Source organism: Parasteatoda tepidariorum, chromosome 11, assembly GCF_982258835.1.
Source record: "Parasteatoda tepidariorum strain Cologne lab strain chromosome 11, Ptep-v5.0, whole genome shotgun sequence".
NCBI lineage: Eukaryota > Metazoa > Arthropoda > Arachnida > Araneae > Theridiidae > Parasteatoda > Parasteatoda tepidariorum.
This window is the reverse complement of record NC_141765.1, coordinates 46,681,027-46,708,833: the sequence shown is the minus strand read 5'-3', so window position 1 is coordinate 46,708,833 and position 27,807 is coordinate 46,681,027. Positions and strand designations below refer to the sequence as shown.

The window sequence follows — 27,807 nt, the reverse complement described above, 5'->3', positions numbered from 1 at the left end:
AAGAGTTTAAGCATTAATAAATTGAATACTAATTGTTAAAATAATTAAATATAGGCATAGATGATGATTGATAATATATTTTCAATATGTAAATCAAGTATATATCTATATCTGAAACATCTCAGTACAAAATATTCATACATAAAACCAATTTTATGCATCTTAATGAAGAAACTTAACAAAAAAAAATTTTGGACATTTTTTTTCTAGACTTACTTCTACCGTAGAATCACTAAATGGGATAGCGCATATTACATACAATAAAGAGCTTGAAGAATATGCAAACTACAACACCATTTGGTTTCAACATTTAGTTACAGCACCATTTGGTTACAACATTTGGTTACACCATTTGGTTACAACACCATTTGGTTACAACATTTGGTTACACCATTTGGTTACACTATTTGGTTACACGTTTAAAAGAAGATCTATCTACATTATTCAATAAAGGAAAATAAAACTTTCTAAAACCGTATATATTCAATTTTTCTGGCTCAAAATCTGAAAAACTGATAAATTTTTTAAGCCATGCACATTGAGACTAATGTTGAATAATTCAAATTTCAGTAGCATGTGTAGTGCGCGTCATGCATGAAACTTAGTGCCTCTAACGACATTCTCACTTCAATGACTGCAGAACAGAGAGTTTCAAGATTCGAAAATACAAGATGCAAAAGAGCAAAAACTGTTTTAAAAAAACAATTTCAATATAGTTTGTTTCAGAAAAGATTAAAATATCCATAACTACCAAGATTTTTTAATCAGTTACAACATATATGGGAATATTCCTAATCTGAAAAAAGCAATTAATGAGGAATTGTTATTAAGTTCTCTTACCGCTGCATCTGAAACTAATTTGGTTTTACTACCACTTTTTTCTTCAATTTTCGGTCTCACTTTCAGTCCCGATAGATTAGTTGGCTAAATATTGAATTAACTGTCACAAGAACCAAGATCGGCTATGCTACTCCAAATTTAAGATATACAAGGAATGAGGGAGACAGTAATAACTAGAAATCGATCAAACTGAATATACATGAAAAAATTTGACCCTTGAGAAGTTCTCACATGTTCGATAGTTGATTTAAAACTCAATAATGGAACATTGGGAAGCAATATGGGCCTGGATAACTGTAATAAACGAAAGCAATTTAAATATTTTTTCGTAAGTTAAAATCAACTGACGAGCTGTAAACTTTGTCAAATCAAAGTAATAAGTAATGTGAAGTGCAAAAAACACGAAACAACTGAATAACTTTTAATCTTCTCAGAGGGTCTTCACGCACTAACTTGCAATCTTAATAAATCAAAGATTTGACATTAAATATGCCAATAACATGCCTTTACCTTAACAAATTTGAATTTTCTACTCCTTTGACCTGTTGATACATTTACAATCGACCTCAATTTATTTAGATTGTTTAGCACGTGAAAACCAGTTCATTAGTTCAGAAAACTAGCAATGAAAACTTCCAACTACTAGATAATTTTATGAAGCATATTTTTTCACTGACAAAACATATATAATAAATAAGTAAAAAAGCAGCATTCAAAGGTTATAACTTTGTTTTTCTTGTTGTTTCTAAAAACAGATGGTAGAGACGGTATACGGAGGAAAAAAATCCTGGTAAAATTATCGCAATGCACAGTAATGACGTAATCGATAAAAATAAACATAGTTATAGTTAATAAAATCAAAGTATACCAACATTTAAACCATTCCCTTGGTCATTTTTCAACTTATATGGTAATGGTTTACCATAAATTCTGGTTTCTAAAATTGCATTTCCGCACTCATAGTAAAAACAGAATTAAAAAAAAAAAAGAATTAAATTTAATCGAATAAATGATTTTTAAGTCAAGTTCTAAGATGTCACGATAAAACTATCAAATTTTACCACATTTACCACCAAATTTGATCGTATATTACAAAACTATATTTTACAATTAATTTTACCATAATAATTACCAAAGCGCTTCTGAAAAATTACGGAGTTTTTTATTGTTCTCATAGAGCCAGAAAGACGGTAAATTTTATGATATTCTAAAAAGTTTGATCATACTTTTTTTCTCGGTTTATCATCATCATGAAAGCAAAGATTTCTAGAAGGTAATATGATCTTTGTGTAATCTATTTGTAAAGTAACTTTTTTCTTAACACATGGGAAGCATTATTTTTTAAACTTTATTAGTTTTAAATGTTGATGTCAAGCCATTGTAGCTCCGATGATTTGCGCTTTCATTTGCTAAAAACTTAAGAAACAAAATTGAAAATTAAGAACTTTTTGCACATAAGTGTCGGTAAATGTAAAGTTTTACATGGGGTGAGGAAGAGAGGACAACACTCGGGAGTTACTTTCTCTGGGGCGTTATGTATTCTCATTGACTTCATGAGAAGTTATAAACCCAGAATTTTATTATTCGGTTATTTATGAGCACAAAAAATAAAGTTTATGGCCAATTCTTTACAGTTGGTGAAATGTCCTCCAAATCTTCCTACCTAAAATATCGACTTAATAATTAATAAATTTTAGTTAAAAAGCTGAATTATTTCCTTATAAACCAACCTCAATTCTATTAGTACTTTAATATAACAACATTAAAAAGTAGCCATGTAAATTGTTAATTAGTTTTATTATCGATTTTTGATATACACGTAAAATTAATTTGTAAAATTATAATTGTTCCTTAAACGAGATTTTTTATTAAAGTGTAAGCACTTAAAAAGATGCATATTTATTAACTTAGTTCTCAGTTGAGACAATTTTCATGTCCATAATAATGTGTATCTCTGGAATCGGATTGAATTTGTATCACCGAGTCAATTAATTCCCTGCCTTTAAAAGCATTCTGTTTACACTATGTATATGATGGAATATAATATCTCTACTGAACAGATATATAATTAATAGATGATTACATTCCATATAAATGATTGAACTCCTCTCTATACAAGCTAGGAATACTAGGAACCATTCATGTGTTTCAAATCAAATACTTTTGTTACTTTAATATATATATATATATATGTATGTATTCATTTGTGCCAAAATGTATTTCTATATGTCTCTAATTTTTGATTTTAAAACTCTCTTATTTCTTGATAAATAGTAATACACAAACATAAATACAAATAATAATGAATCTTTCAAATCGGACTTAAAAGGGAAAATATCTGCTCTATCAATCGAAATCTTACTACGTGTTATTTATATCAAAAATACTTGATGTCAAATTTATGTCAAAAAATAAATCCCTTGTGCTGAATTGGATATTTAGAATCGTGTTTAAAAAAGACACACGATTTTATCAGATTAATATTAGTTATAAACATTAACATTTAGCAAATAAAATTAATAACTTATTTCGGCTTTAATGCGTTTTAAGTTGGTTCTTATATTTCTGCCTTTACTCATCATGATAATGTCTTTAGATTTGATTACTCAAGTGCGTTTAAAGTTTGTAAGTTTTTATGGCTATACTGCATCATCAATTGGGTATTCATACCAGTTTTCCTTTTTAAAATAGCAGTTTTTTTTTACTTATATTACAATTTGTATGCATTTAATTACTAAATTAAGGTATAAAATAAGTGTATCATACATGTAAAAGAAAATGTAATCGTGAGATTTATTAAACAAGAGTAAATATATAGTATTTACCCTACTTTCGAACCAAAGTAACATTGTCTTTAAAATTTTATTTTAGAAGAATATCAATGGGTTAGAATTGTTTTACTTAGATTTACTTTTACTTTTTGTGCAAGAGACATTTTTAGCTACAACGCAGCTCATACATAATCAAAAGATAATAATAAGCAAAAGATTATAGTGTATCAAGAGTAAAACTAAATTTTTGAATTCATACTTACATGCAAAATTTTTCTGCAATTTCTTTTTTTTAAATTTGATTGCAAAAAAATTAAAATTGTTTGTCTTTCAAAACCACGTTGAACTTTCCAAAAGTAATTCTTAGTATTTATATGCATTCTTTAAAGTTTTATTTATCGTTTAAACGTTATATTCATAAACAGCTAAGAGTTGAAGGCAGTTTCGAAAAAAAACACACACAGGTCGGAGATGAGGTTTTAGTACTCCGTTGTAAATTTAAATAGCTAAATCAATATGATGAAAAACAGTCTATATGGCAAAAAACAATATTTTAGAATGGTAGATCCTAACTTAAAGAGCAAAATAAACTATGATTGGAGGTGATTTCCAAGTATTTGAGGATAAAGTGTAGCAATTTTGAATATTTTTTGTGTTCTACTTCGAAATTTTAACATTATTGATCTAATAATTCCAGTACAGATTTAGTATAAAACAAATTTGCTTTGAGACAATTGTATATATGTTTTCTCTTGAAGGACAAATATGTCACATGATATTTAAAACAGTGATGCAATTTGGACAGGCGAGCCTCTAGTCAACAAGCTTTGGAATTGCCATTGTTCAATCGAAACAAATAACTTCTTTTGCGATTTTAAATTGTAATACTTTTTTCGAATATAACGTTTAACATTTTAGTCATTTAACTTGCACCAGATTGAAATTCAAGAGCAGAATCTCATTTCAGTTATGACTTCATTTTAAAAAAATTGTAGAGATACATTTAAATTAAAAGTATATCTTGTGCTTGTGTCTTAATTTCAATCAGATAGTTGCTAAACAAAGTTAAAAATTGCTATCCTTTTCCTGTTTTGAGAAATAAACTTAATTACTGAATTCAATTAAAAGTAATTTTTAACAAATTGTGTAATCTTACAATGTGGGTACTAAAGTTAAGAATGATTTATTTTGGTAAAAAAGCATTGAACACGATCAAACTTATGTCGTAATCCTTGGGCCAAACAACAAAAATACAATATTTATTAACTCAACAAAAATTAATTTATATTTAATGGCTTACAGATAATCACTGCTAAATAAATTTCACAAATGCAATTTTTTCTAAATTGTGAAGATCAGTCTTACCAAGTAGGAATCACATCAACTAAACTCCACATATGTAAGTCAGAGCAATCTTTGTAGAACTGCCAGCTTCGAGCCCTACAAAAAATTTATATTGTTTTATTAAAATTGTCTTAAATATTTTCTTAAATTAAAAATTTTATTTTAAGTATTGTAAAAACATTTTTGTAAACAATGCTGCTAGGCGCGATTCCTCTTTTTCGCAGTAATCAAATGTAATTGGCAAATTTCTGCTGCTTTTTTTTTTCAAAAACGAAATTAAAAGAGGAACTGGGACTAATTCAAAAAATAAATAATAGTATGGCTAAATGGAACACAAATGCCAGAGAGTTATTCCATATGCCAGAATCACCAAAGAGTATAACGAAAAATTTGTTCTTTTTTTTCCTTAATTAAAAATTTCAAGTCATCTCTGCAAAAGAATCATAGAACTGTGATGTAAATTACGCAAAAAAAAATTTCTTTTGCAAAATCGAAAATATATTTAGTTTTTGTGAAAGAAGTATTGCTAAAAATAAACTTTTTAACTTCTTTTAAAAACATAAATATAAAACATATGGAAATTTTCAAATTCGAATATGTAAAGACTAGATAATAAATTAATCGTAGGTGATATTTAGGTCGCTCGGAATCTATATGAGAAATTTAATTTTCATTATTAACTCAAATTCATATTTTAAATTTTCAACCTAATCTATAGATTAAGCTAATATGTAGATTTTGGAAGAGACATAAGAAGAAAAATTTTTTCCCTTCATATTACTGTTATTCTACATTTTTGAATTTAGAAAGCTAAATTTACATTTAAATTTACATTTATATATATATATATATATACATATTACAAATTAATATTTACTTTATTTAAGAAAAATAATGAAATTCAAGCCTTTTCCTCAACACCAAAATATTTCTTATACTGATTAAATTTATTTTTGGTAAACATGTGACTAAAATGAACTTTTATCGACTTGATAATTTGAATTCTAAAAAAAAACATTTTTTCGTCACACACCCTAATGATCACTTTAAATGTTTACATTCTTTACATATTTTTAGCATTAAGCTTGCTTTAAATCGTTTTCGTATAAATCATTTTAGTTTAATGGTATTTTAAATGGAAATATATTTACTTATTTTAAGTAAAATAAATTAAAACAAAATTACTTTTTTCTGAAAAAAAATTATTGGAAATTCTCAAATCTGGCAATTCTTAGTTATATGCTATAACTTACACTAGTTGTTAATAATAGAATCAAATTTTTCTACGTACCTTTTTGAAAATTGGTCCATCATTAAAAATATTTAACAAACAGATAATCAGACCATGATTCATTTCATTTGAATAGTACAAATGTCTACAATATTTATAAACACATAAAATGAGACTACATTGCAAAAATTGCGAATACTAAGTTTAGTATATTTCATCTTTACACTATCTATCCAATGATTTCCTCATTAATAATTTATGTCAAAAACGAATCTTTTCAGTAAAAAACGAGGCTAAAAATATAGATTACAAGCTCCTCTATTAGATTGACCTTAATATATTAATCAATTTCAAAAATTAAAATCTCAGTAAGTCGACGTGAACGAAAAATTTTACATTTTGCGACATTATAACCAGGAATTTTTTTTACACATTTTATGAAAGAAGTAACTAAATAAAATGTGTGCAAGAGACTACACTAATTAATACTGACGATTTTACAAATTATAATGCTTTTAAGTTTATAAGAGTACTTAATCACACGTGTTACTAATGACAATCGATTTTTTAGTCTGTCTCACTTTTTAGATACAAATATGTATCAAATTATGTTAACTTCATTAAAATTTTCTAAAAATGTATCGATTTAGAAGTTTATATACTTTTAACGCAATATTCGTAATTAGAGAATATGTAATATAACTCTAGTTTAGCTGATGAATCGTAATTTTTTGTTTTATTACCATTATCAAGACCAACTAGTTCCAGTATTAATAGTTCTAATAAAAGGAGCAGAGCATCAAAATAGTTTTGAAGACGCAATTTTCTCTCCTTTTGGCATGAAATTTATTTAAAAAAATATCGACTAATTCAGGAAATATACAATATGAATACATTCAATATATTTACGTAGCTAAATTATTAAAACATTATGAAAAAAACTGAAACCACCTTAAATTTTATAAAGAAAAATTAAATTTGAATTATTCTACCGTTTTTAATGTTAAAAATTATAGAGAAATATATTGAATGCTGCACTTTTTAAAAAAAATAAATACAAAACTTCATTAAAAGGAAGGTATACAATTTTCGAAACATATTTTTAAATCAAGTTAGAGTAAAAACCTTAATTAAAAAGTCGTGAAAATCTTTAATTTACTTAATATTTTTACTGTAAGATTTTGTTATATTTAAGTCAAGTCAAATATCATTAGAATTAACTTACCTTTTAATTGAAGTAACTAGAAACAAGTTGCTCTTGATCTGACTGAACTCACCACATTTCATCTAAGAAAAGAAACTTTGAGAAACTGCAACAACTCTGAGTAATAAATTTCGTTTTGAAATTCATTTAAAACTAAATCTTAAAGACACTTACCTTTAGAAGAAATTTTAGTAATATTACTTGGCGTCAAATAATATTAACTTCCAGGAAATAGTTATGCAGAATGAAACAAAAATGCTTAAAACAGGTAATTGAATTCTAAGATAAGAATTTTTGAAATGCAATGAGATATAACGTCAGTACACAATACTTTGCATCAATATCATCACAGTATTTTTAAGTAAATTTGATGCCGATATTCCGTTTTTCGGGAGGCATTAAAATATATTTCTATAAAATAATAACTGATATCAATGCGAAAAGATTTAAAAATAATAAGAAATACACAATGTATCCTTATTTTATTATCATGATCGTAACCCCATCTTGTCCATTCCAGTCAAAGCATTGTATAGATGAACTTTCGTCGATAGAGGTATTTATTTGAATGCAAAAGTTGCCCTGAGTCAAGCTTTGCTAAATAAAAAATCAAATCAAATTAGTTTTATTCTTTTATTGAATAAAAGTAAATCAATGTGGAAAGCAAGTTCGTTTTTCTTTTTAAGTATATATAACAAATTACAAACCATGTATTATAAATGTGTTATTGCCTATCACGTTTAATATTTTTGAAGTGGATGATTGTAGTGGATTGTTGCAGTTCTTCATAATAAAAAATTATAGTGACTTTCATCAAAACTAATGGTTCTAGGAATTATAAAACTATTTTAGAAAGTCCAAGTTTTAGTCTAGTCAGACCAACGAAATCTAAAAATATAAAGCACATACGAAATCTAAGAAGCAACTGCGGAGAGAGATTATACTGAAAACATCAAAACCTGTTTGATTTCCAGAAAACGAAGAAGAAAAGTTGAAAGGTAAGAACAATCTAGTTTTATCAGGCAACCAAACTGGTTCTGATTTGTTGCTCCCGCTTTCTAAACTAATAGTTTGGCAAATTTGGATATAATTTTTGCTCCTTATGATTCCGGAACACGCTGTAAATGAATTTTTATTTCTAAAATGTAACCCTGTATTTTTAATAATGACTTGGGATGTAAATATATTTCTGTCAGAATGTAAATTTTTCAATAAAAATAAATTTAAAATTAACATTACTTGCAAGCTTCTATTTTAAAATTAGCCTTAAAATTATATTATCATTCAAAGCAATATTTGCTTTAAAGTTCGCTTTCACACCGCGTATTTTCTACAATCGCATTTTGTATAATCGTGACCTTCTTAGCAGTTTTACGCTTTGAATACCTAATACAAGTAAATTATATACAACTCGAGACAGAGAAAATGTAAATCATTCTTAAAATGAACAACCGTAACTAAAAGTATTTTTATCAAATTAAAGAGCAAACTAAAGGGAAAATAATACGTAACATACACTGTAACAAGAAGATAGTTCTCCAAAGCACGAACTCTACGAAAACAAATTACATTAGATTTAAGGAAGCATTTCCCCCCAAGGGACGACTCAGTTAAAACCAACCTTTGTTAAATTTTCTACATGCCATCAAAACCGGAAATAAAGAACTTCGATTGAGAAAACTGAAATTCAAATTAAATTATTCAGAAAAAAGAACAGGTTTGCTTTATTTAAAGTTCTTGATTAAATGAAAATAAAACAATCCTAATTCTCGGTCTGAAATCATTTCCAGTCTTCATTTGAAAGATACTGTATTTTTGTAAATCAAATTCGATTCAATTTGATGAGATACATTTTATGGCGGAAAAATAAACAATCTATAATTGGAGCTTAGAGAATTGACTATAAAAATATAAAAATGTTTGTAATGATTGATTAGAATGTACTTCTTTTCGATTACGATACGCAATTAGACCTGAAAAAAGTCGATAGAATTTTTTTTCAAAAAGAAGTATGAAAAGAAGAAAAACTTGAATTAAAATACTGTATAAAATTCGGAAATGACACTAGAAAATTCTAACAGAATCAAATTCAGATTCAAGGTGTGTTTGTAACGTTTCATTAAATGTCCCATTGTTCAGAAAAAAACGGTCAGATCAAACTTTTATGATCTGTAAAAGTATTGATTTAAGAATTAAATTTAAAATATTAGAGATTAGTTGAAATGTTGGGTTGTAGAGACATTTTCAATGTTAAAATAAATTGTCTGAAATATTTTCTCTCTCGAATACAAAACCGTAATAATTTTTCCAGATTTTATTTTTAAAAAAATTTGCTCTTCCAAATGCTCTAAGATACTATTTTTCTTGTTTAATTTAAATTTGCCACTTTCCATCCTCTATTGACGTTTTGCTCATGCTTCCTGTAAGTTGATGTAAAAACTTTATTTCAACCTCTCTCAGTTCTTAATCTCTCAGCTTTTAATCGTTTAAAATGTAGGATCTTCTGGCTCTTTTCTCGTCCGTTATTGTTCGACTCACCATTGAGTAGAGTCTCGTGTTGTGAGAACTTCTGCATTTGGACTTTTATACGAAACTTTTTAATGAAAATGATTTTCGAACAAAAGCATCATCCTAACTTAAATATACTTTGTTTTTGGTTAAAAAAAACAAGTCTTCTTGAATAACAAAAGCTTAAAAGGAAGTCTCTGAGCATGAGATCGCCGATACCGATTACTAAACAATTGAAATCTACGTTGCCGTCTCCCAAGAGGAAATTGGAATTCAATGCAACTATGTTTCCGCTGAATTATGGACCATTAATCTTAGATGTGAGTGGCTTTAAATTTACCCTGTACTAATGTAATTGGTGCTTCATGTCGTCCAAACCACAACCTGCACACATGTATTTGTTGAAAATTTCTTTTTTCGCTCTCGTCATTTTCCAGTTATAGATTTATAAACCGCCATTTTAGTATGTACACTTAGTAAATATTTAAGTATAGGAATACCTTTACTTAACAGTTTCATGGTGCTTGATTTTTTCTCCAGATTCAAGCCTTACGTCCACGTTACTTGGCGGTGCTAACCTAACTAATATATAGTAAGTAAACAAAAACAATAGAACAAACACAAGAGGGGGAACACGAATTGCGAGCGTCTTTAGAGCTGTTCTGACCTCCAAGAGGCACGCACTTCTTCATGTTTGATGACGCTCTGCACCCCTAGAGATACTTCTAATTTCATTGCAAGAATTATGCTTGAAAGACAAATATAAAGGCGCAATTAAAAAAATAATTTTTTGCACGAAATTAGACTTGTTTGATTTTAAAGTAAACTACTATTTAATAACTGAAATCTACTTTTCTTGCCAAAAAAATCGCTGACGTCAAGCGATTATTTTGTTTTACCATGTTTACAGCTTGTGTACAGATATATTCTATTATGAAAGGAAATTATTCTTTATGAAATCATTAGCATATTAAGCACTAGGCGTAGTATTTTAATAGTATGAAAAAATGCCCCTTGTTAGACACATGCATTTAATTTGAAGACAGTTTCGAAACATAATTTTGTGACTTGAATAATTGTCACAAGTAATTCAAAAGACTTGCAAAACTTTTAATTAAACAGATTTTATCATTAATTTGTATTGTCTAATTTTCTCATTTATTTTATTCTCATGATAGATAAGTGTACCCTCAAAGACTTCACTTTCGATGTTTTCATTTACAGTTGTGGTGAACATTCATTATTCATTTCATTCTTCACTTTACAAGCAACTTGTGAACTCTAAAAGTTCATAAATTGGTTGTAACTCATTACCATCTGCGCACAGAATTTCTAAGTAATACATTACGAATGTTTCCAACATTTGCTTTCCTAAATTTGCGACTTTGTGAAATGAGTAATGATTTTCTATTCGTAGTTCTGCTTTAAATTATCTGCAACTTTTGAGTGTTAATTGAGGAACTACAACTATATTTACAAAATAGAAGCTGTTTTATTCTTTTAAGCAAAAGTAATATGTAGTATAATAATATTTGAAATATAAAATTGTATCGTACTAATATATATATATATATTGATGTTAGGAACCTAATTAATGACATAGGAATTGTGAATTCATGAATTTAAAATAACAATGATAGTAACTTCAGGAACTGGGCTATCGAAAAGTTGTAACAATAAATATATTTTAACACACGCAAATACTGGTGCATGTTCGGTCTACGCTATTTTTTCTTGAACAATAGTTTGTAGGTACTCAACTTCATAACTTCTAATATAAATAGTTACTCCCAATATTAAATTTAAAACAAGCTCATTTATCATGAAACACAGCCTTATAAAAATATTTATGCGAATATATAGGAAGCAATAAAAAATAGTTTAAAGAACGAGAAAAAAGCACGAAAAATAACATATAATATGAATTACTATCACTTTGGTACTACAATGAAGTTAACTTCTTTGATATCGAAATACAGAGAAGATAGTAACACGGATTTGCAAAAGAATTAAAAACTAGTTACAATACAATGACATCGGAGGAAAAGATTGAAGATATTATGTAACTTGCATTCAACAGCAGGAGAAACTCGTCAATTGATTTTAATTCTCAAGCATTTCTGCGTTTCTCTCTTTCATTCTATGTTTTTTAAGACTGAAGAAGATTCTTCATAATAGTACTTAAGAGATCGTGTGTCTGTTTTACGTGAGCAATTTGTGCTTTTGCATATAGCTTTGACTTCATATGTAGCTCAAAGTTGCAAAGCAATTTATTAGAATGGGAATTATTAATTTTTAACGTTCATTTACTCGGTATACCGAAAAAATTATTAGCGTCTATTTCATGGGATGAACAACTCCAACTAAAGTAATTATACATTTACACCACACTACAATCTAGATAGGGTAAACTAACCAGTGAAGGAGTACTTAAGCTTCGCTTGCCTTTTAAAAAATCATAATAATTTCAAAATATCGTAATTTTAGTTAAATGACAGTGTCAACATATTTGTTAATAATTGCAAATTATGTAAAAAAATTGTAGAGAACTTACATAATATTGCTTTAAAGTTTAGGAGGCTCAAATAACACGCAGTAAGAAGACCAAGTGAAGGAACAGCTATTACCAGTGAAGGAACACAAAATTTCCCAGTAAAGGAACACTTAATTTTGGTTATTTTTTAATGCTCTTTATGAATTTATAAGCCGTACAAATATCTAAAAACAAGCCTATTCTTGAAATTATATCATACAAATACTTGGAAAATGTTAACCCTTTTTTGTAATCATGAATTGAAAAGTAAAGTGTCAACATATTAACACATACTGTTCATTCATTGAGAAATCTATGCCCAGTAAAGGAACATGCCTGCTCCCTCACTGGTTAGAAGATATTTTTTGTATTTTTTACATACTTTTGATGCATAACATCACTAAATGTACAAGAAAATTAAAGTTTTTCTCTTATTTTCATTAACTTAGAAAAAAAAACAGTAAAGGAACACTTGTTCCTTCACTGGTTTTTCTTCGTTTGATAATCCAGTGAATAAACACCCCCTTATCTCAATACTTGCTTATGCTATGATGCTTAAAATAAATAAAACGCAACTTCAATAACTATATTTTGAATTCTCTTTTCTCACTCTCTCAGTGAGAAAAATAAAACTACAACATAAAGTTAATTCCCCTTTAAACAGATAAATACAAGCACTCACCTTATAAATTTATCAATGAAACAAGGTGTTGCACAGAAAATAACAAATTCAAAAATTTTTCCAGAGATCATTATGTGACCAGGTAATCCAATACATTGTTATATGACTTCCTATTGTTTGGCAGTAAGCTATTGTTACCAATCAATCTGAAGATAAAATTTCAAAATCTTATTCTTAATCAATATCTATGAAATGTTCCTTCACTGGGTCGTGTTCCTTCACTAGTTGGTTTACCCTATTTAGTGAAATATATAATCATTAATTGTATTCTACCCTTGAGAAGAACTCCATTGTCAAATGCGAAGTCCTCATATTTAAGTGAGTTTCGCCAAAGATGATCAAAATAATTTAGTGCAAGTAATTAAATACTGACAAGTGCTTAGTATGTGTTATTTGTACAATAGTTAGCACAAGAGATATATGACCAGTAAATCTGAATATTTACTAAACTGAATTGAAATACTTCGTCCTGCTTAGCTCATCTTTGAATTGTGCGAGAAGTTCCAAGTAGGTCCAGCAGCGTCTAACCACATGATCACTTTATCTATCAGTTGGTCAAGAAACCAGCTAAATCAAGAGGAACACCATAAAACATTGCACCCATCAAAGTATGTATTTTATAGTTATATGAAAGAGTATTAATATCTTATGATAGTCCAAGTAGAAGACAGACTTTATGAACTGCATTTCATTCAAAAATCTCTTAACTAAGGGCACAAATTTATAATTAAATTTATGTTCTTAGAATAAAAACTGCGTTCTTTACAATCGACATTTGACAAGGCAAAAACTAGTCCTTTGGAAACTGAAAATAAATAATTTGCATGACTACAACAAAGCTGGTGATGACTGGATACAATGGTTCAGGAAACGACATATTAACACAAGCTTTATCGTAAACTACAGGTTTTATTCCATGCTCGATTTTGTGCCTTGTTTGAAAAATAGAACTGACAGCAAGTTTATTACATTTATAACATAATTTTGAAATTAAATTATTATTTTTTAACAATCTTTCTCTTGAGCTTCTGTGCTCGTTTAAATGTTCAATGTCTTGAGAAAATAATATTTTACTCTTTTTCAATAAATGTTCATTACCAAATACTAACTAAATAACTTGTCATTTGATCATTTTCTTTATCTTAACTTAAGGTCTATGGATATATGGGTTCAACATAGCTCATTATGTACATTTCAGTAATATTTAAAGCTTAGAACTTCAACAATTAAAAATACGTGAAGCTGACAATCTTTTCATTTGACATTTAAAGAAACAATCCTTCCATTTAGTTGCTACTATACGTAAAATGTTATAATATATGCAACATTTTTACCTTCTCTATAGAATAAAATTTTAAACATATCTTTTATTTCTGAAAATATTAATTCATTCATTATTATTTCAATAACTAAATTCGTTATAATGTCAAATAATAATAATGAATTATATGAGAAAGAACCTCTTACTCAAATATTTATTCCTCTTCGGCGTATCTTCTTTTTTTAACTATTTAAAGTATTTGTGAATTAATGTCTGGAAATTTTTGCCAGTTTTTCATTACTCGATAGAAAAGTACTTCTCACACTTTATGTAAAAATCATTTCCTAATCCTTTTCAATGTTTTAATAAGATAGAGTAACTAAGCTGGAGTTTCAAACATTAATCAAAATATCTTACACTTCCTCTCAAAAATTAATAACTTTTTAAACAGGCGTATTATTTGCTCGATATGGACTCAAGAGTACCTCTTTGCCTCACTCCTCAAATATCTAGTAATAGAATATTCTTGTGTAAAGCTGGTGAATTTTTTTTTCTTCAAAAACTTTATTTTCATCGTTAAATCAATATCAAGGACGGAAGAGGAAATCTTTTCAAACTAATTTATTTATCAACAAAAATTTGAGGACCAATGCTTTCAATTGAAATTAATTTTTAAAACATACTAATTAAAAAATCCAGACATTTTGTAAAAGTATTAAAATAACTTAGTTCGTATTGTTAAAATGTTATACCATTTCATAACAGGAATGCAATACCAACTTTTTTTTCGTTGTATGTTCTTCGAAGAAATTATGTTTCAATAACATTTATATTACGCAAGTTAAGAAAAATGAAATATTAAAATTAATTTAAATAATTCAATCAATATTTTATTAGAATTAATACTGATCCATCATAAATTCCTTTCACAATTAGGAAAGAAAAGCGCTCTTTTAAGTATTCTAAATGTTATTCTTGAAATTAATTACATTGTTTAGAAATAGATAACAGCACTTAGCTGTTTTTTATAACAATAAGCTGAGCCAGGATGAATGCCATAAAACAAGAAGAAGAATTGCCCTGACTGCGTGAAAAGTAAACAATTTGCACTGGTGAATTATATTAACAGATAAACAGAATTAACTGGTGCTATAAAATATGTTTCAGGAAAAAAACTAAGAAGAAGAAAAATTATTATGGTTCCCTGTGTTTACCTGAAGAACGCAAACGGTCTGAGATGAAGGTATTCAAAATTAAACTGACCAGTGTCCTCCAAAACGCTAAAATACTGATGGTAAAATTTTTAAACAGTTATTTGAAAACTCACTGATTTACCTTTCCAATTTAATATTTTGAGAACATTAATCCTTCGCAAATATTCTCTAAAAGAAATATTTTGTTTTAATAATTGGGAAGGTAAAGAGGTTAGTTTTCGAATGTTGTTTCAGAAAATTTGTCATCTGCTTTTTTTTTTAAATTTTTTGAAGGACGCTGGTCATTTTATTTATTTTATTTAAGATATATAAAACATAGATACAATACATAGTTAAAATCGTCCAATACATCGTCAAATACATAGTTTAAATCTTAGTGACAACTCTGCAGATCAATTTAATCGATATTATTTGCTACGAAAAATACTTGATATACTAAAACTTTGATAGCACTATTTAAAAACTTTATCTAAGCAATTAATATTGTTTCAAATAAATTTACATATTATGAAAACTATACATAATTGATAATATGGAAATGTTTGCGCTTATAAAAGCTAATTGCAAACCTTCATTATTTCTTTATTCTTATGCCAATAAACTCTAATCAACCAAGCAACGAACCAAATCTTTATTTACGTTATTTATCCCGAAAATAGCGAGCACAATTGAGTTTTAGAAGTCACAAAAGTCAATTTAATTTTTATTATCAGTTTATTACTGTTCCTCCAGAAATCCTATTGTTTTAAAACAGGCATAATGCATGTTGAACGTATGACAGTGATATACCCAACAGTGAAATGTGTCGCCAATAGATTCGCCAAAATGTCACCCGTAGAGACATTTTGGAGCACTAGCGAGTAGATAATTATACTTTAGCGGCATCGTAGATGGATTACGACGGGGAGGCGCAGACAAGGACAGAACATGAATTTAGTCAAAGGCAGTTATCCATACATGAAGTCTGGGTAACATTAAATTTGACTAGAGGTAGTTTTATCCAAGATTGCAAAATTCGAAACATAGACAACACACATATATATATTCATTCATCTAAAACTTTATCGGTTTTTATTTTGAGAAATGAAAGGAAAAAGTTTATATTTATTTTCTCTCTCAGACTAAGAGGAAATATCTCTATAAACAGTACGTAATTTGATTTCAATTATGTGGTTAACTTATAATTTGATTTCAATTATGTGGTTAACTTATATACAAGTTTGCATTGAATAATTTAATTTAGAGTTACCTTCTGATTTCTTTCATCAAGTGAGAAATGTAGTACACTGTGAAAAATTCTGTATCAAATTACGGTAAAAAGTACTGGCACTTAGTATGCCAGTACATTTTACCGCAAAATCCATTTTTATCATGAAATTTTATGGGACAAAATATATACCGTAATATTTACAGTGTTATTTAAAGTGGAATCTCTGAATTACTGTACTTAAATAAAAATTACTGGAAAATTTAAGATATAAAAATGTATTTTGCAGTAAAATTGATTTTACGGAACCTGTGCCCAGGATGAAATTCTTTTTTACCGTAATTTGATTCGGAATTTTTTACAGCGTATGAAAAGTTTCAAGGGTTTGTCCTAAACAAGACGCACGAAGTTTAATTTATCTATCAAAAAATATTTTATGCATATGCGTTTCTACTTGAAATTTATTAATGATTAATAAACCAATATATTTTACTCATGTTTAAGCAAAAAACTGATTGTTAATAATGAAACCAAATAATGTTATAGATAGAATAATTATTTAACCATTATTTTTATAGCCAAGTCTGAAAGTTCATCTTTATATTAATAAATTTCACTGAACAAACCTCTTCTTTATGCCAGAAGAATCCAAGAACCTACGTATGGTCTACAATATTATTTAGAGAGACTCAAAAATGCGTCTCTCTTTTCCTTTTCTTTTTACGTGCATAGTTTTTCAAGCTCTGATTAGTTATTTATTGAACAGAATACTACTAAAATTTAGTAAAATCAAAAGCTTAGTTAAATTAAGTATCTTTTTTTAGAAATTCAAAATTCCATAAATTCAACTCTAACAAACAGGACAATTTTTTAATTAAATTTCGGGAACAGTTTTGAAAGAGAACTTTAAAAAAAGAGCTTTAAATTACGCTTATAAATTTAATACATCCATGCGAATGTTATTACGAAGTAATTTTGAATTTGATCTAAATTTTTCTACCTTTCTAAATTAGTCAATACACTTAAAAGTTATTTTCTTTAAAAGCTATTTTCCTTTAAAAGTTATTTTCTTTAAAAGTTATTTTCTTTGTTTTCTCAAAATGACACAAGGAAAAATTTCTAAAAAAATCAATTGAATGATCTTTTAATTTATTCAGAGAACAAAGAAACATTTATTTTATTCTTTTTTATGATACAATTTAAGAAATAAATCAAAATAGAATGAAAAATAGTTTTGCAGGAATTAAAAATAAAATTTTCATTTGATACGTAAATCATTAATTAAACTTTCAAAACACCCAAATAAAATTGTTAACAATATTGAATTTTAAATTTACATTTGGTGCAATATTTTCTTTTTCTTTTTGTATAAGTCACAATTCTTTCAATTCATTTTGTAATATCCGAGCTTCATAAAAGTGTTCATTCTAAATATGCAGCTACAAAAGGATTTGGTAAATATTCAAAGTACTTAAAACATAAAATGACGGTTACATTTAACTAACGTCGTTTAATTTTTGATTTCTGATTCCTTTTATTCATAAAGATTTTCTGAAACTAGTTAATAAATTGCTTAATAACTAATTCTTTCTTTCACTCGGCGAACGTATACAATTCCTTACTTGTAATATTAATAGAAACAATTAGCGAGTAAAATAGATCTGTCTTTATTTTCTATTTACATTTATTTAATTTCTGAGCAGAATTGTGATTTCAATAAACTTGAGAAGATTAAATTTCATTTCGGAATATTAATTTTATTTCCGACTAACAGGATTAAATTAATTAAACATTTGTAATCTTATTATGATACGAATTTTCTGGCTAAAATATGCTTTTGCAATAAAATTCAATTCAACTTAAAACATTGCACATTGATTTTACTGATTTTCTGAAACTTCCCAAATGTTATTCAAAATATTTTATTTCATTGAACTGAAACTTTTAGTATAATTTAATTTATAAAAGTATCCAAAATATGAATTGTAGCTTAAGCTTCATTGGTGAATTAACTTTTAACGGAAAATGTTTTTAATTGACAAAATGTTTTTAAATTGAATTAAAGAATTTCATACATCTATATGTATATATTGCTTGATGTATTTATATTGTATATATCCTGTTTAATACTCCAGCCAGCACGCTCTTCATATTAACTAAATAAGCTTATTTTAAAATGCGTATTTTTAGGTGCATAAATAATAATCTCAATCATTTACAATGCAATCAATCATTTACAATGCAATTAATGAATTAATAAATTACTAAAAATAAAAGCCACAGGGATTAAATATACTAAACTAAATTTCTTTCTAGTGTTTTTCTCACTTAACAACTGGAAGGTAAATTTGATTTTAAATGGGTATGAACTTTTCATTTCAACAAATCTTTGTGCTCATCTGTAAGACACCATGAAAGTTTCGCTATCGAACGTCCTATTTAATGAAAGCTTGGTTTATATTGTGGTTATGCTGCTCCTATTGGTCAACATCATAAACTCGTATTTCAAAGCTTATTTTAGGTTTTTAGAATAAATGGCAATTGGAAAATCAATTATCTTTATTGAAGCTATCTTCCACACATCCCAATAGTGGCAATTCTAAATAAGTAGTCCTGAAACTTCTGTATGTCATCTTTATTTTTTCATCGAGTACATCATTGTGTTGCGACAATGAATATCCTAGTAACAGTCAATATACGTAGACGATACTGAAAACTTGCTTTTAGTCTTTTTAAAGAGCTGGTGAGAGTCACAACCGATTGCATGTCAATGTTTGAGGAGGACACCACCATGGAAGCCCATGGTGAGATGAAACCATTTGAAGAAGCGTTAGAGGTGAAGCAGTTTAAATTGGAGAGAGAAGCCGGGATTTAAAATTAAGAAATTAATCAAAAATCTCAAATCATGACCAAGGAACGTTAATATTTAACAGGGCAATGGACATACTCTGACAACTGTCTACTGAACAAAACTGTTTACTGAACTCCTTAATGGTAAAGCAGAGCGAAAACGCCTTGTAAATGGAGAAACAAAGGGGCTGGAAAATAGTGAGGAAATGTCCACTAAGAGACCAATGAACAGTATTCCTGAAAAGGAGTGGACCAGTAAGGCTCAACATTAATCTTGATACATCTTACCGACGTGTTAGTGACCTCAGAGATAATTCAAAAGGCAAAGAAAAGACTTAAAATTTAAATTAAGAGGCTAAAAAATTAAACAATGGATTTATTAAAATATTAAAAAACTTGATGAGGCTGCAATCACAGCTTAAAATTTAAATTAGCCCTAGGAGATTGATATGCACTAAGCCATGTTTGAGGAACATGTGCTGATACTTATTTCGAAATACTATATGCATATTTATCCCAAGAAAATGAATGCAGTTAATTCGCCGCAATTAATTACTCATTATCATGGCATTCGATTAGGCCTGGATAATGTATCTGGATCTCTTAAAATATTAGCTTAGTTTATTTTAAATATACCGAATCTGGTTAAATTTTTTTTAAAATTGTTATGAGACTTAACACTTAGCTAGCGTGACAAACGCGAAACAACTTTTCAGGGGATCCTGATAAGAAGACACTTGTTGGCTAGCTCAAAGGACAAAACACCGAAGGATCTTTAGAAGCAATTGAGCTACTTTTTGAGCCAATCGAGACATCAAAAAGAACTGACTATCTAATTTCAATCGATCCGCAACATTTTGACTTTATCAAAGAAAGAGGGGAAGTTAAGGTGGAGTCATAAAGTAATGGAATTTGTACATATGCAGTCAAATACTACACGTATTTAAAATTCTTACATATCGCTATGAACTACTAATCATCTAAAGTGTTCGAACGGAGACCAATTATTTTCTAGCTTCAGGTCTCTCAAACCCCTAGTTTGTCCTGAGACATTTTGTTTTATCCTTTGTATTTCTAAATGTAATTGACCATTAGTTGCTTCCTTTTCATTTGTTTTGGATAGAATGTATTGTGAGACAGCAGCTTGGATTTCATGAAATTTAAACAAATTGTCCTTTAACTTATTACCATTCATATTTTCCATATTTATTCATATTTTTAGAAGTAATGTATAATATCCAAACATTTTACAAAAAAAGTTCAACAGAATGACGAATTAAACAAAAAACTTTGATAATGAAGTTTTAAAACTTATATTTAGACCGAAATTGACTTTCAAGATTTAAAAAATGGCGTATTTACATTTTGAGAAATGAAAATGAGAAAGTTAAGTATTTTAAACAAAGAAAGAAATGCTACAGAAATTTAAGGCAAAACGTCAACATATTTATTCACTCAGAGAAACATGAAAGAATAACATTTTAATCTGTTGTTTAATTTGCTTCTGAGATAAAATGAATACACAAGTACGTTAATAATAAAAAATATTTTCATTGTTACCAGAGTAAAGAATTAAAAATACATGGATATATTTTTAAGCGCCAAAAAAATTATTCTTCCTTTTTAAAGTTCTTCTTTTCTCAAAACCGTTAATTCAAAAAAAAAACTAAAAAAACCAAATCCTAAGAATACTCTTCAAAGTTTGAATATTGAAACTGTAACACCATTTTTGATGAATTCCCTCTAGTTCTTTTTATGAATTCCTAGAAACTCAACACATCACCGATATATCAATCAAATCCTGTCTTTGACTCTCACATCGAGGTTAAAAGTAAATGATAAAAAGGAAGAAATTCTTAAAATTTATGACTAGCTGTGGTCATAAATCATTACGGTTCTCTATCTGATGATGTTTCAGTGAAGGAAGCCGTCGCTCTAGGTGAAAAAAAAAAGAACATTTTAATAAGATAATGGTATCTTAGAATATACTCTCACAATTCAATTTGTTTTTATTCTAGAAATGTTATAAATAGAATGTGTCTTCACTGAGATTATTAATTATTATAAAAAGAACATTTAATATAAAAAAGCATTTGGTTTAAAATATATATATATATTAAAGGTTTTTAAATTTAAAAATATTATGATCTACTTTGAAACTGTTATTAACAAGGACTCAGACTTTAAAAAAAATTTAGTTTGTTTAAACTAGCTACGAATTTTATTTCATTTAATTGTTTTGGAACCATTTACTGATTTAAACTAAACTTTAAAATACATTATAAAAAATTCCGGACACTTTGGGTTCATCATCCGTAAAAGCTTCTTAACCGAAAAATCCATTCTTAACGTAGAGTAATATTTATTTAATTAGAGTGGGTTAGTGATTTTGCTGTAATTATTACTGTGCAAAGTTATGATGGATCAGATTTTGTGCACCGTAGCATGTTTTGATGACATCACGGGGATCACGAGAAAAAGTGCCGGTACTTTCAACAACATAATATATTGTAAATATTTTTTTGTCTAGATTATTAGAATTTTTTTTCGAACAGTTATTTTTATCTACTAATTTGCAACTCTAAAAGAAACTTATTTTTTCGACTGAATTCCCTAAAGTCCCTGCATAAAATCTCAGCAGGAATTTCTGTCAGAAACCTTTATGACATATTCTCAGGGACTTTTTTAAAAAAGAATTAGCAGCATATAAGTTATTCACAAAGAGAAAATAATAGCTCTACTCATTCAAGAGTATTCAGCATTTTAAAGTATCTTCAAATCTAATTTTATGGATGACTGCCTGAAAGACCATTTTATCATAAGTTTTTGCAACTACCTCTCTTTTCCTAAAGCATAAAAAATTCCCTTTTTACCTATTTAGTTTATGATTTGTTAAGGTTAACATATCATAAAATATCAAGAAAGAAAATTACGTCTATTTGTATTTTGTGGAAATGAAAAACATTAGGCACTTCACATAAAACACGTAAAAAGTGCTAAAAATGAAAAAAAAAATTAAAAGCAAGAGAAAAATGATTGAGAATCAGAAAATGAAAACCGGCAACTCTTCGTTAATCCAACATATTTACAATAGATATTTCTGACTTACCTTAGCAAGACTTAAGTAAACATCTTACTGGTAACATTATGGAGTGACAGCATGTTGCCAGTTTTTATAGCATAATAATAATATGCATTTCTTTATCATTTCGTGATATCGTCTTTTTCCCATTCCTAACGTTTTTTATGTTATTGCGCTATAACTCCTAACAATTATATGATTCAAATTAAGTAACTTGACAGAATAACTTGATCGAATACTTGATAGAATAGTAATAACACAATAGAATAAATCATTATCATAATTCAGTAACTTGATAGAATAAATCCAACATGATAATTTACAAATCATCATGTTGGATTTTTCATCTGCTTTTGCAATTTATTTTAAACATAATTATTAATTACAAAGTTATTATTAGTTAAATAAAATTTAGATGTGCATAATTTTTTTAGAAACATTTTTACTTTTTCATCTTTTGCTACGCACACAATACAAAGTAATAATATAAATTTTATCTTGCGCCTTTAAGAAAATAAGAACAAAAAACTTATTTTGAAGATTCTTACAACTTTTATTTTCTATTTATTTGCTTGGGGAATTTTTAAGACTAAAAAATAGTGTAACAATCATTGTCTTAAAAAAGCTAATAAAAGCGCACGAGGGGAGAAAGAAATGAAGTTTATTGCTTTTAAAACCTCTTTCATGTAGTTTTTAGTTGAAAGTCTGGTATAAGGGCTTAAAATCTGCACACAACATAAACAGCATTATATAATTTTCGTAAGAAGCTCGAACGGAATTGTAAGGTAGGTCTGATGGGGAAAAAAATGGAAACTCACTATGGTACCTCGATATCTTCAGAACTGTTATTTTATTAAAAATTGCTAAACTCCAAACTGAAGCCGTTTTCTCAAGCACTTAAATAAAATTGTAATATGACCCCAATGTTTTATTTTCAAACATCCTGGAGTATTAAATTAATATACATACGAACATGCTTGTATTTAAATACTCTAAGTGCATATAAAATATGCATCAAGATTACAAGAATGAAAACTTGTCCTCTTTTCCACAAAAGATTTTGTCAAGTGGTAGAGAATTAAAAACTAGAACTCGCTGAAATTTGATTTATTTGGCAAATACTTTAACAGGATCAATACATGGTAACTGAAACACATTGGTTTTATATACGAACTTTTAAATCATTTACAGGTAGTGGTGGGTGAAAAATTAATTGATCAAAGCAAGAATCATACATTAAAATGTAAAATTTGCTACAAAAAAATGCCCACAAGTTATAATTAGTTGACTGATTATATAAAGTTACAAAATTTAAAATCTTTAATTACGTTACGGTACAAATACTGATATATAGTTATTAATTATTAGATTTTTCTCAATTTTTCTTCACCGTTTCTTTATCTTTATAATGATTGTAAACACACTTATTTTTTTTTATTTCCAAACACACTAATTTAGTTCTATACAAGACATTTAAATAAATAATAATGTGCTAATTTACTAATAAGTGATTTCATAAAGCTACAAAGTATTTGCGAAAAAAATTATTTTAAAAAGTTGGAGCATTTAGAATTTTTGGCTTAACTGTTTGCACAGGAAAGATGCGTCTCGCACGTTAGATGCTTTTGACACAACATCGCCAATAACGTGCTGTGAACGTGCAATGAAGATCCCCAAACAGTAAATGAAGGTGCGTCAAACGGGTTTGACCAATGCGAAGATGAGTAAGATTAATGCCTGCACTAGGCAAACACAGCACTGGCGAATAGGTCAAATCGGATTTAATATGTAGTTTACTATACATTTTGAGATCTTAGTGTATTTGCGATAGAGATGTTATAAATTGTTAAACATGCAACCTCACGTCCGAGAAAAGATCAGACAGGGACAAGAAAGCAGTAGTGGACCGGTCAACAGAATCAGCTTGATTGCTCTCTATATGAGCCGCTCAGAAGCCAATGCGGTTAAGTCCATTTTTTGATATTTTCTGATTTTTGGAAATTTTGATGAAATAAATAATAATCTAATAATCTTCTTAGTTATTAAAGGATTTACACGTTGGTTACTTTTTCCTAGGTTAGACAGCAATTTTTTTAATAGCTTCTGAATATATTATATAATAATTTCAGAAGCCATTGTGAATAAGTCCACCTTTTATCAATATTTTTTTACATAAACTTAGAAATAAAAATTAAATTATTCTTCTTCTTTCGATATTTGTTGGTAAGACTGAAAAACAAGAAATTCATAGTAACCAGGGTTGCCAGACGTAGTATTTTTAATACTACGGTAGTATTTTTTCACCAAAAAAAGGGGTATGGTACTTTTCGTAGTATTTTTTTTAAATGTGGTATTTTTTATTTTTTTAATTTTTTTTTTCATTTTCTAAAACAAAGAAAAGTGCCACTTTAGTTTTGAAGTAAAAAACAATTTTTGAAATAATCCAACAGTTTATTTTCTATTAGTCACTGTATCTAGTGATGATTGAGAAAAATCGAAGTTCGTGTAAACCAGAAGACATAAATTTCCTATCCTTTTCAACTGCCAAAAGGTATAAGTCCTAAAATTTTTAAGATGCTGTCATTATTTCAATAAATACTTACGTTTTTATTTACGCATCCTGTACATATCTTGTTTTTTTGCAGAGTTTAGACCTCGAAAAAAGAGTTTATACACTTTTCTAATTAAATTAATAAACCAGGAATTTTAAAAACTAATGTATCAAAAAACATTAATTTTCTCAATTGTTGTGTTTTGGACTTAACCGCATTGGCTTCTGAGCGACTCATATGTTAATATGATTCGTAATCCAAAGCTTCAATCCCATTCCGTTCTTGTGAACAGTGAACAGCAAATGATAACATTGGATACATAAAATTGGATACCTATAACTGCAAAAATTTTCCAACTGGCGCTAAAGGCTCATACTCTCAGAGTATATGCAACACTTCCGAGTAAATCGTGGAGAAATTTCTAACAGGCTCAAACCGTTAATACTGTCTAAGTAAATATAATACTCTTAAGTTGAACGTGAAGAAATTATCCATATTGGCAAAAAAATGACAAGCTTTTTACCAGTAAAAATGGAACAAATACTTGGGATTTTTATATCTTTAAGTATCATTAGCGATAATGACACCACAGTCGATATATCCAACAGATTTTGAACCCTCTCTAAAAACAGGCTCATGTTGAGAATATGATGTAAGGAAATGTAATGTAAAGAGTTGATGAAAAATGCAGGGTGCAACATTGGCTTTCCTTTCTAGCATAAACGGAGAAATGAATTGAGAATAAGAGAGGGTCTATGGTGGTATGCGAAAATTAGGCGTTGATTGCGTATGTAATTTGCAAATATCGAATACTTGATAGTATTAAAAAGAAAAATATTAGCTTTTTTAGCTTTAAATTATTAATTCCTTTAAATTTCACTTCTTAGAAAAATAACAGAAGATTTACCAGCAACTTTGTAAATTCAAATTAGTTTGAAGTGCCTCGTTTCCTCAATTTTCTACTTAATGTAATTTCACTATTAATATCTCTAGAACTATTTTGTTTGGGTTACATTATCAGAGATATTTAACTATATTGTTAAAAGCCTAAAATAGTAAATGCACCTAAAATAGAGGGTCTCAGAAAATACACTTCAGATCGAAGATTTAAAAATACAAGAATAAAATATTATCAAAAGATGTGCATAATGATTTTAAACTCGGCTCCCAAATCTCACATCTTTGAGTAGGGGGAGGGGGCAATTTCTCACTGGCAAAAATATTTGCTAATTACTTAGAACCATAATATATTTAAAAATACGTCATTTCAAAGTGAATCAAAGTCATCGTGAGAAAAGAATAAGTAGTGAACTATGCAAAATCTACAAAGAGTCGGATGTGATACATTTTATCAACAAATTGAAATAGGCTGGTCACACTATCAGATAGCTCGATGCAGCACCACGGAAGAAGTTTTCTTGGTCATGCCAGCAGGCTCGAGTAAAAAAGCTCGCCCAAGACTCACATAAGTACAGACAGCGTTTTCAAAGTAACCTGATGAAAAGCCAAGAGAAAAAAATTGGGAAGAAAGTCCAAGGCCCACGTTGGGCTGCCGTACCATCGAGGAAAGAAGGACAATGTAATTAAATGCTTTTAATTAATACAAAGAAAAACATTGCTACTCGTGTTAAGCGGTTCGCCAGTACTTATTTCAATATTTACTGACTTTTTCAGGCGAAAGTCAAACCATTTTTCATACTATAAACAACTTATACCCAATCAAAATGTCATAATCTTTTAAGAAATGAGTCATTCTAGTAATTTAATTTCCAAATCATCTCCATTGAACACATCTTAATTGCCATAAAACAATTTTTAATGAATAATTTAATATTCTATTACAAATATGAAATTTATTTGACATCGAAGCAAAATTTTAATATAATTCTTTCTCAATATGTATATCAACTATTCAAGATTTTTCAACGCAAATTCTCTTAAAAGGGGAAATACTTTGATTTTGTATTACTTTAATTTATCTCATGAGATTAATATTATGAACGTCAAAGTCCCTAAGGTGTTTTAAACCATTACTTTGAGAAAGCTTTTAAATAATTAGAGTAACTTAATAAAAAGCTTTAAGAAATCGTTTTTAGTTTCAGAAATAATTACCTTACACCTAAGAGATATATCATAAATGGCTTATGTCATATAACAAATTGAAATATTGCTTAAATTTAACATAGCATTATTTTAACAAGCAGAAAAGTTAGACTATGAACATTTCCAGCAGTTTGAGGAAAGATTATTGTGTTGCTGAAAACATAAGAAGTTAACTTTAATAAAAAATGTAGGAAACAAGTGTGTGCTATTTTTGTATAGCTTAAATTTAACTCCTAATTCTAATAACCTATCTGACGACTTAATCTGTCTAACGACATAATCTGTCTGACGACATAATCTGTCTGACGACATAATCTGTCTGACGGCATTTAGTTAAAAATAGCCATTTTGGAGGTTCTCAAAGTTAAAAATTTTTATGTGTTCCGTATGTCGCATGTATCATGATAGTGATAGTTATAAGCGGT

General features: G+C 28.1%; 1 protein-coding gene across 3 annotated transcripts in view; it reads right to left on the bottom strand.

The window, feature by feature from the left end:
- Window positions 1–27,807, bottom strand: part of LOC107445726 (neuroligin-4, X-linked) — a 190,165-nt gene that overhangs the window by 146,732 nt on the left and 15,626 nt on the right. Inside the window, exon 1 of one of the 3 annotated variants that reach the window (XM_087155307.1) lies at window positions 4,977–5,051. The exons of the other annotated variants lie outside the window; for them this stretch is intronic. The gene's annotated coding sequence lies outside the window, so the exon portion shown is untranslated. Of the gene's footprint in view, window positions 1–4,976; window positions 5,052–27,807 lie in introns of those variants that run through there. 3 annotated transcript variants of the gene reach the window in all.